Source organism: Microtus ochrogaster, chromosome 8 (assembly GCF_000317375.1).
Source record: "Microtus ochrogaster isolate Prairie Vole_2 chromosome 8, MicOch1.0, whole genome shotgun sequence".
Taxonomy (NCBI): Eukaryota; Metazoa; Chordata; class Mammalia; order Rodentia; family Cricetidae; genus Microtus; species Microtus ochrogaster.
This window is the reverse complement of record NC_022015.1, coordinates 63,959,921-63,970,117: the sequence shown is the minus strand read 5'-3', so window position 1 is coordinate 63,970,117 and position 10,197 is coordinate 63,959,921. Positions and strand designations below refer to the sequence as shown.

General features: G+C 38.2%; 1 non-coding gene across 1 annotated transcript; it reads left to right on the top strand.

Annotated features, from left to right (window-relative positions):
• Window positions 1-7,204: 7,204 nt before the first annotated feature.
• LOC113456603 lies at window positions 7,205-7,310 on the top strand. Its single transcript, XR_003377361.1, has one exon. It is a non-coding gene; the product is annotated as a U6 spliceosomal RNA (small nuclear RNA).
• The last annotated feature ends 2,887 nt before the right edge of the window (window positions 7,311-10,197 follow it).

The window sequence follows — 10,197 nt, the reverse complement described above, 5'->3', positions numbered from 1 at the left end:
TTTTGGTAGCATAGTGTGATATGGTGAAAAATTTAGTAGACTGTGAGATGTCTGAAGGATGAAATTATTTCTTACAAACCTAAATTATCTCAGTAATTCAGCTCTTTCACACTTTTTATAGTCACTTTCAAGACTCATACAGCTTTTTTTTTGTTTTGGTTTTCCAAGACAAGGTTTCTCTGTGTAACAGTCCTAGCTGTCCTAGAACTAGCCCTGGTAGACCAGGCTCGTCTCGAACTCACAGAGATCCGCCTGCCTCTGCCTCCCAAGTGCTGGGATTAAAGGCATGCGCCACCACCGCCCGGCTCATCAGCTTTTTCGGATTCTACCCAAACTCCTCTCCCTTCCTCTCCACCTCTGTTTGTCTGTTTCAGCTTTCCCTTTTCTCTTTTTATTTTCTTCCTTTCATATCTAAATTCTATTTTACTGAGAAAAAAGTATCAGAAACTGTAGATGCATGGAACCAATAGGTCTTTACTCCACAACAAAGTCAGTCTCTTAGCAATCATCCACATATCAAGATCAGAGTTGCTCTAATTGTGCCACAGTGCTCCTGCTCCAATCACTGGGAGGGTTCTCTTAGTTGCTTTGTGACTACTGACCACCACCATAGAAAGGTAGGATGAGACCAGTCTCCCCAATGTCTAGGAAGTTGCTCCATTCAACTGGTTGGATATATTTTGAAGCAGAAGGTGAGAAATCATTATCAGCCACAAAATACATGATATGTCATTCTCCATGTTGCACACTCTACATCAGAGCCTTTGCCAAATATATAGAATTTATAAAGGCTTAGATAAGATTCTAAATACAGTTTTCACCAATACTGACTTTATTATTTCTTATGTTTGCTCTAAAAATATGTTTTGGCTGCATAGAAGGGCACTTCCCTCTAACAGGTGTGTTGGAGCATTTGCTGGTAATTACTTCAAATGACATCTTGCTCTCTCCAGTTAGTGGTGTTGAATTTAACCAGGTGCTTTCTATTTCAAAGAATCTCCAATAATTGACTTAAGGCTCATACAATTTAAGGACTAGTGGGCTCTTGCCAACAGCTGACCTATGGCAAGTTACAATCTTCCCAGATTGTCTGAATTTGGTTTTTGCATAATCTGATTCAAATTTTATGCCCTTGTCACATCTCCATTGAGATACTTTTTAATTAGTATTAGTCACAGTAATTACTGGCAATTCACTTTTTCAATTGATTTCTGTTGCTTATGAAGAGCCTCATTAAGTACTACTATAATTTAGTTTCCTAATTCTAGACTTGGTATAAACAGCCTATGCTCATGCAGTACACAGCGAGGAACCTGTTGATTTCTGGTTGGTTGTTATCTCTGAACCACTATTCAGTCACTGATAAATAGTCACAAGTTGTATATTTTAATTTTTTTATTTTACAACATTTAAAACCAGACTATATTTTATGTATACAAATATAATTTATATATCAAATATTGTTAGACAAAAGAATAAGGGGGAATTGAGGCTAGAAAACTCCTTACTCCAGAATATTTGTTTTTCAATTTTTAGAGATTTGGTTATTTTATGTGTTTCAATTTTTATAGATTTAGTTATTTTATTTGCATGTATGTTTGTCTCCCAGTTGTTGCCTGAGAATTCCAGAAGAAGTGTAAGATTTTTCTGGGACTGGACTGACAGATGGTTGTGGGCTTCCATGTTTGTGCTGGGAAACAACCCTAGGTCCCATGGAAGATCATCCAGTGCTCTTAACTGCTGTTCTATCTCTTCAGAACACCACAACAAAGACTAAAAATAAAGTCATGTTTCTAATTGGGTCAGAGTAACAGTTGTATCCAATGACTAGCTAGTCATGCCTAGTTCTAAAAAGAAAGCCAGCTTGCAAGGCCACTGCTCCAAAGGAACATATTTTTTAAATGAAGTAATGACTATTTTTTAAAATAATTTATACAATGTTTTATTTCAATACCAAACAAAATAAGGCACCAAGACACATTTCTTTCTTTTTTAATAAAAATTTTAGCAAGGCGGTGGTGGCTCACACCTTTAATCTCAGCACTTGGGAGGCAGAGGCAGGCGGATCTCTGTCAGTTTGAGGCCAGCCTGGTCTACAATAGCTAGTTTCAGGACAGGCTCCAAAGCTACAGAGAAACCCTGTCTCGAAAAACCAAAAAAAAAAAAAAAAACAAAAAACAAAAATTGCAGATAGTATTTATATGAGCCACTGGAAATATGCTAATTTTTGCTGTTATGCAGTTTAGAATAAGACAAATGGTTCCAGAGTGTATTAGGAGCCCATCCACTCCACTGTCTTCTGTGTTGCTCCTGAAGCCTCTAGGCTCAGCTGCTCATCAATTTATACTGTTGTCACACTATGTCACCTGGGGAGACATAGTTCCCCTAAATAAAAAGGTTAGTGTCATGGTAAATTCTTTGAGATGAAATCACTGTTGGCAAAGCTCTTCTCCTATTCTTCTCATGGTTTCTACTGTATAGCTTACTTAGAACAGTAGTTGCAATGCTAACTATATTGGTATTCTTATTTTTCTAAATAGACTTTTTGGTTATATAGATTTTATGACTGCATGTAGAAGTTGATATAATTCTGTGGTATGGAACTTTAAAGACAGCATACATCTAGGTTGTTAGATAACACTCATTAACAATTTTTAAAGATATATGTATTTTTTGTGTGTATTTGCACATGTTAAGGTACCTTCAGAAGCACCCATGTGAGAGGTGCCTTCAGAAGGCAGAGGACAGTGAAAGACCCCCTGGATCTGGTAGAAGGGCAGTTGTAAGTTGCCTGATGTAGATGTTGGAAACTGAATTTGGGTCCTCTGAGAGCAGTTAAGTATTCTTAACTCTGGGTCATCACCCCAGCAGCCTTTCTTCTCTCTCCTTCTTCTCCTCCCTCCTCTCTTCCTGCACTTCGTTTTTCATTTTTCTTTCAATTCTTTGTATATAAATGGGACACATGAAGATATTAATCCCACTTTGGATAATCATATCTTCATAATTCTTTGGCTATAAAGGTATGTTCATTCATGGAAAACAGGATGAGGGTGTGTACATATTTGGGAGCTAATAGTCTGCTTACCACCCTGAGTAAACTCTTTTCCTAACACTTTTTTGTTTACTTAACATATTAACTACTGTGATTTGAAATTTTGTTTGATGGCACATAATACTTGGATAATATATTTGGAAAGACTTTGAAGTGAAAGATGAATAAGTGAGAAAGTCATTGTTAGTTGTATCTGCAGCGTAAAAAAAGTCTCCAAACTGTTGTGCACCTAGATGCTTACACGTGGTTCCAACAGATTCTCAGTGTGGAGCACCAAACGTCAACCCAGGGAGGCCTTTGTTGTTGGCTTGATATGTATTTTGCCTTCATGATATCAACCTTGGCTTCAAATAGATGTAGAATGAAAATATTGAAGCAAATAAAATTGCAAAAAAATTGCAATTGTAGGCCTGAATGTTTCAACATCACATCTAAACAAGCAAATATGCACTTGGGATCAAAGCCAAGTTTTACATTTCTGGGTCCTGACAAATCTCTCTAACATAGGGCCAACTTCCTGTTTTGTTATTGTTTTTCCCCAAATTGGCATCCCACTGATATATAACCAGGACTTTCAAGTCACAAGAATTTTACAATCTCAGTAAAATTCTCACATTCACTATTGCTTAATGAGTTTTAATTTTGCATGTGAATAATTTGGAATAATTGTTTGAGCCACCAACTCACTTTGTTTCACTTATGAAACCTGTTTGTGCATAACATTCTGAGCAGTCCAACACTTCTCCACCCTTAAAGGACCAGAGTCTACAAGGATTGGATTTGATTATTTGTGCAGAAGGGAAATCTACAGATATCTGTCAGCTGAGTTAGGTTAACAAAGATCAAAAATCAAAAACTTTAAAGTGACTTTTCCACAGCAGGATTCAGAGTTCTTGTCTTCTTGTCCTGCACCCTAGAGAAAAATGAATTACCCAGAGATAACGTGGTCATCAATTCTAGTGAAAGAATGCCTTCAGTAGACAATGGAATGATTTCTACCTGAAAGTGCGTAAACGGGCGCTTTACAAAGAAGGTAGCAGACAGGAGTGGACGAGTGTCCACAGTGCAGTGTTTCAAGGACCTCTCTTCAACCAAATCCAGTACTTCGCTACTTGTATTACAAATGCACACATGGTACATGCAGTTGTGTAGCTTGAGGAGTCTTGAGTAGAGTCAAGAGTCTTTATTTATGTATTTACCCTTGGCTGCTCTCAGCTCACTGGTACCTCTCCTCTCTCCCAGATCCAATCCCTCTCTGTTCCTCTTCAGAGAAGAGCAGGCCTACAAGAGACCACAGCCAAACATGACAAAACAAGGTGTAATAAGACAAAACAAGCCTCTCATGTTGAATCTAGACAAGGCCACCCAACAAAAGACAGAGTTTTAAGAGTAGACAATCAAGTCAGAGATATGGGCACTCCCACTACGAAGAATGCCAAGCTAACAACCACAACATAAACTCAGAGCTTTCAGCAGTGAAACTTTTGATTTTTGTTATTGTTTTTGAAATTGAATTGATAATGGGGTTTATACAGATGCCATTAAAAGCACCCCTGCCGAGGTCTAGTTTGAAGGGATGCAATATGCAGCCTCCCTGTGGAAATGCCCCTCATGCTTTCTATGCTGCGTTAGGGTAGGAGAAGCCTCTATGTCACAGGGAGCTGTACTCAAAACCTAGATTTGCCATTTACTAAAATGGCAAAGTACTTTTTCCTCCAGAGCCCACCCCATTACTACAATAATGTGAGACATGTGGCTAATAGCAGCTCCCTCGTAATTCTGTTGGAGGAATGAAAATAAATGACAACCAAAGGTCTGTCTCTAATCCTTCTTCCTGCTCTGAGAAAATGACTCAGAAGACAGAAACACAGACGGATATTGGTAGACAAATATGTTTTAACTTCAAGATTTTTTTTTTCTGGAAATTTTTCTTGCCTTTGAAGATCAACCTGCAAAGCACCGGACATTTTCTTTTACACTGTTACGCCAACCATAAAACTTTCAAAACTTTCTCCAGTGTCTTGCCAGTCATCATAAATGCTAAGAAAAGCAGTATTGTTGAGACATTGAGTTTGAGATTTTCAAAGAACCAAATTGCCGTGAAAGAGGCAGTGCGCGAGGCAGAGCTGCTGCAGCTGCCTCCAGGTGCATCACTTCCACGCGCCCCACGCTGATTGAAATATTGAGTCTGACTAGTGGATGGCTTTGAATTTTAGGTCTAGATAAAATTACAAAGAAACCATAATTAAGCAGTGGAAACCGAGGGGCCTGGGGAGCTAATCAGAATATAGGAGTCACTGGGATCTAGTGGGGAACTGTTTGTTACTGCTGGCTTTGAGACAGGTGCCGGTCGACTTACGACCTTTTATATAAGCAGGGTGTTTCTTCACAGAGGCAAGCATGGCTGCTGGACTCAGCCTGTCTGCCCAGTGTTCAGCCTCACTGAGGATAGTTGAGCTGTCTGTGCTGCATTTCCTCTGCTTGGAAAATGGGGTTGTTGATAAAATCTGGGCTCTGAATGGATTGGGGAAAACTAAGTGACTCAATGTGTGTGAAGCCCATTAGCTCCTAGGACAGCTTCAAGCTGTCGTTATTATGAAGGTGTACGCCTAGGCCAATGCCAGGGACTTGGCTTCTAGCAACAGCCTTTACAGACTGGCATTTGGAGGCTTATGTAATATGTTTTTCCTTCTGAGTCACAGTTCCTTCATAGGAAAATGTGAGGATCAAGATAGCGTGGAAAATATCTTCCAGTTTCAGGTGTAATCCTGTAATGCATGACATGCTTTTATATTTTTTTCAAACAGAGAATTATCTGGGAAAAATGTAAATTTTCTGTTATCAAGTATAGTCCTGCTAGAAATAAGTTTATCCCCCTATCTTATTTGTTTCTTCTTGTTCTTATGTACAAATATGTGTGTGTGCATTCATGTATCTGTGTATGTATGTATATGTGTGTATATTTATTCGTGTATGTGTGTGCATTTGTATGTATCTGTGTATGTGTGAAGTTTGTCCCTCACTCATTTTCTTCTTATTTTGGTGTCAGGGTATCTCACTGACCTGAAGCTTATTTGTTTAGCTAGGATGGCTGGGCTACAAGGCCTTGGGATCTGCCTGTCTCCCATGTCAAGGATTCCAAATTCATGCCAGCTTTTATATTTTATAATTTTATACTTTATAACAAACATTCAGTTTTTATGACTTGGAATTGACATAGCTGGTCATGCACAGACAGAATAATGTTAATTATTAAGTTTATCAATTTTTAATTTTTATTTATTATTTATTTATTTATTGAGACAAAGTTTCTCTGTAGCTTTGGGGCCTGTTCTGGAACTAGCTCTTGTAGACCAGACTAACAGCAAACTCACAGAAATCTGCCTGCCTCTGCCTCCCAAGTGCTGGGATTAAAGGCATGTGCCCACCACTCAGCTAAGTTTATCATTTTTATATGAAACAGAAAAAATTAATGATCCTAAAAAGAAATTTTTGCAGACGGCTAGACATTTATTTATATGAGTGCTAGAGATGGAAGTTAGATCACCATGCTTCTGTTACTAGCATCTATTGACCAAGCCATCTCCCCAACTTTCTCATTTTTAATAATTTCTCTTAGGAATATAGTTGTTTGAATCTTGTAAAATGTGAATGGCATAAAGAGAAAAAAATGAACAAACACAAAACATTGTGCTAACTCTGAGCAACAGATTCTCATTAAATATTTAAGTGTTTAAACTAAAAAATGTAGAACCTTTGATTGAGAAAATGTGCTGATTGTGTTGTACATGACGTTAATGAATTAGACTGCAATCCTGTGGTCTACTCTGACAGAGGGGACCTGAAGGCAGAGTCATGAGAGAAAGTATGTATGTACACAGGTACACCTGTATGTCTATCCGTTTACAAAAGTTTCTCTTTAGGGTCATTCTTTTTACTGTTTCATATGAAAATGACAAACTCAATATCACTATTCTGTCTGTGAATGACCATTTATGTCAATTCCAAGTCATAAAAACTGAATGTTTGTTTTATGGCTTGTAGATTAATACAAAGAAATTAGTACAAGTCTATAGTCTATGTTCTTATTTTCTTCATAGAGAAACTTACAGAATGTATTCTTGCCTTATATGATGTGGCATTTATTTCCCTGTGTTCATTGGGCAGCACATATACTAAAACTGGAGCAATACAGAGAAGACTAACATGGTCCCAGTGCAAGGGTGTCATGCAAATCTGTGAAGTGTTCCATAATTTTTTCAAGTGGGAGGGAAGAGAGGGATGAAGGAGGAAATATGGGGAGAGTTACATAAAAGTATTGGCCATTTGAGGGGTATTATGGAACCCTAATACAGTAGAAACTCCCTAAAACATATACATATATGAAGGCAATATGACCGAAATAACCAAATAGTAGGGGAGACAGAGCCCCCCAAAGCCATCTCTTTTCACCAAATAAAGCTTCCTGTATCAGGATGGGTTATATTTAATTGCGTTGTTGACTAAAGGGCTCCCATGAAGATTTCCAAACAACCTAGCTGTTGTCAGGACTGTAGGTTGCTCTCTGCAAACTGCCCACAAGTTTCCGTTGCTGAAGACAATACCTACATAACTCATTAAACATGGAAAAGTCAAGCAGGTGTCTACATAAAGCCTGTACCTCTATGTTCCAAGTCTTTGGTATGGGAAGGTACTTTGTATGCTCCCCAAAGAGAAATGTAAGAGTTGGAAGGGATGGAGAACACCAAGACCACAAGGTCCTCTAAGTTTACACCAGCTAAGCTCGTATGAACTCGCAGAGACTGAAGCAGCATGCACAGAGCCTGCAGGGCTCTCCACCAGTTTACTGTTTTTATGGACTCTTCAGTGTGCGAGTGAGTGGACCTTTCTTTTCTGTGCCCTCTTTGGTGCTCTTTTCCTTCTGTTTGTTTTGTCCAACTCCAGTGTATTAGTTTTGTTTCATTTTATTATTAGCCCTTAAAGGCCTGTTTGCTTTCTAACGAGAGACAGAAAGTGAATGGACCCAAATGGGATGGAACGTGGGAAGGGAGGAGAGGTGGGAGGACTTTGGAGGGGTAGAAGTAGGAGAAGCTGTAATCAGAATATATTATGTGTGAAAAAAAATTATTTTCAATAAAAGAAAAAAGAGCAAACAGGAGAAAGGCATAAAAATAATGGTTGTAAAAAGATTAATATCGGGCTGGAGAGATGGCTCAGTGGTTAAGAGCACTGATTGCTCTCTTCCAGAGGTCCTGAGTTCAATTCCCAGCAACCACGTAGTGGCTCACAACCACCTATGAGATCTGGTGCCCTCTTCTGGCCTACAGGAAGGATACTGTATAAATAAATAAATCTTAAAAAAGATTAATATCAATAACTGATATAAAAATTAAAACAAAAATCATGTATTAATTTTATAATAATAAAGTGGAAAAATGGAGAAAAATAATTTTCTTAATACTATAACTTCCCCACCTCCCACATAAATCCCAGACAAACTGCTGAGAATAGCTGGGTTTAAATCCTAGATTTATCACTTACTCAGTTTGAAATTTGGCTCTTATCACATCACTGTGCCTCAGTTTCCTCAAATATAAAGTAAGGACAGTCATAGGAATTGCTTCACAGGGTTATTGTAAAGGTAACAAGTAATAAAACAAATGCTAAGAAAAATTTCTGGAACAAAGTAAGCACTTAATTAATGTTGTTATTGTTACTATACACACACATGCATGAATATACATGTACACACATATGAACACAGATACATGTGAACACACACAGCAGTCTTGATTGTATCTGTGGTCTGTAGTTTCCCATCAGAGACTATAAGAATGAGGTCTCATTTAATTACATAGTATATCAAGTATAATCATATATCTTTTCTTGGACAATGTTTTGCACATTTTTTTAAATTTTTGAGATTGTATTTTTTGGATTATGGAATGATATTTATTAGAGAATGTATACTATAGAACAGAAAGAATATTTGATATAAGTGAAAACCTCTTTATAATTAATATAGTATGATAAAATGGAAAAACAAAAGAAATGTTTCATAGTAAGATTTTCTGAACTATGGATAAGTGGAAGGGTCAAGGAATTGCTCAGACAGAATAACCTGAGAAGTGCTTACTCAAGGCGGAAATCCATAATCTAAAAGCATCACCTTGTGCGGTTATACTTTCTTTGGACCACCAACTCCCAGATAATTACACAGAGGCTTCTTATTAAGTATGAAAGCTAGGCCTTAGCTTAAGCTTGTTCCCAACTAGCTCTTATAACTTAAATTGACCTGTTTACTTTAATCTACATTCTTCCACATGGCTCATTACCTCTCGTTAGTATTATACATACAACTTACCCTGCCTCTCACTGGTGAATCCTACCTCTGTTCTTTCCAGAGTTCCTATCTCTGCCCGGAAGTCCTGCCTATCCTCTCTTGCCTAGTTATTGGCCATTCACCCATTATTAAAACCATCAGAAGGTCCTTTGGCAGAGACACATCTTCACTGTGTATAAAAAGATTGTTCCACAGCAACTCTAGGTGCCTTTTTTGGTTAACAGTGACATACTCAATATATTTTTGAGTTTTCTCATTTCTGGACAAAGCCAGAAGATTCAAACAAATTCTTTCATACACTGTAGGTGGTTTGCAAAAATAGTTTTGGGTGGAATAATCAGGAAAGGGAAGGATAAATAGAAGAAGCCAAATGTAGTTCTCAGTATTCAAGCCTTTAGTTACTGAGAAGATCTTGTTTAGGAGGCTATCTGGGCCGATCCAGGTGCTGACTCAGTCTTCATCTTCCAGTTAGTTTTGCAGAAACCATAATTTTAGTGATACTCAATGAGGAGGTTGCTTCACTTCTACTGTATTATCCTTAGGAGAGGTCCTTTCACTGTGACGGCCACTGATGACTTTACTAGCTGTTGTATTATGAGCGGCGGGGCTGCGTCCCCAGCACCCCAGCCGCTTGGCTAGCTTATGCCCCGAAATAATTACATGGAAACTGTATTCTTTTAATCACTGCTTGCCCCATTTCTATCTAGCCTCTTCTAAGCTAACTCTCGCACCTGGACTAGCCCATCTCTAATAATCTGCTGTAGCCCACAAGGTGGCTTACCAGGGAGATTCTAGCCTACGT